The sequence below is a fragment of the Bison bison genome, unplaced genomic scaffold, assembly GCF_000754665.1.
Source record: "Bison bison bison isolate TAMUID 2011002044 unplaced genomic scaffold, Bison_UMD1.0 scf7180017864115, whole genome shotgun sequence".
NCBI lineage: Eukaryota > Metazoa > Chordata > Mammalia > Artiodactyla > Bovidae > Bison > Bison bison.
In genome coordinates this window covers 529,749-530,957 of record NW_011494687.1, presented here as the reverse complement: position 1 = coordinate 530,957, position 1,209 = coordinate 529,749, and positions in this window count along the sequence as shown.

Here is a 1,209-nt window from a genome sequence, read left to right as displayed (position 1 = left end):
ACCATCCCCATGGAAAAGAAATGCAAAAAAAGCAAAATGGCTGTCTGGGGAGGCCTTACAAATAGCTGTGAAAAGAAGAGAAGCAAAAAGTAAAGGAGAAAAGGAAAGATATAAGCATCTGAATGCAGAGTTCCAAAGAACAGCAAGGCAGATAAGAAAGCCTTCCTCAGCGATCAATGCAAAGAAATAGAGGAAAACAACAGAATGGGAAAGACTAGAGCTCTCTTCAAGAAAATTAGAGATACCAAGGGAACATTTCATGCAAAGATGGGCTCAATAAAGGACAGAAATGGTATGGACCTAACAGAAGCAGAAGATATTAAGAAGAGATGGCAAGAATACACAGTAGAACTATATAAACAAGATCTTCATGACCCAGATAATCATGATGGTGTGTTCACTGACCTAGAGCCAGACATCCTGGAATGTGAAGTCAAGTGGGCCTTAGAAAGCATCACTATGAACAAACCCAGTGGAGGTGATGTAATTCCAGTTGAGCTATTTCAAATCCTGAAAGATGATGGTGTGAAAGTGTTGCACTCAACATGCCAGCAAATTTGGAAAACTCAGCAGTGGCCACAGGACTGGAAAAGGTTAGTTTTCATTCCAATGCCTAAGAAAGGCAATGCCAAAGAATGCCCAAACTACTGCACAATTGCACTCATCTCACACGCTAGTAAAGTAATGCTCAAAATTCTCCAAGCCAGGCTTCAGCAATATGTGAACTGTGAACTTCCTGATCTTTAAGCTGGTTTTAGAAAAGGCAGAGGAACCAGAGATCAAATTGTCAACATCCGTTGGATCATGGAAAAAGCAAGAGAGTTCCAGAAAAACATCTATTTCTGCTTTATTGACTATGCCAAAGCCTTTGACTGTGTGGATCATAATAAACTGTGGAAAATTCTGAAAGAGATGGGAATACCAGACCACCTGATCTGCCTCTTGAGAAACCTCTATGCAGGTCAGGAAGCAACAGTTAGAACTGGACATGGAACAACAGACTGGTTCCAAATAGGAAAAGGAGTACGTCAAGGCTGCATATTGTCACCCTGCTTATTTAACTTATATGCAGAGTACATCATGAGAAAAGCTGGGCTGGAAGAAGCACAAGCTGGAATCAAGATTGCCGGGAGAAATAGCAATAACCTCAGAAATGCAGATGACACCACCCTTATGGCAGAAAGTGAAGAGGAACTAAAAAGCCTCTTG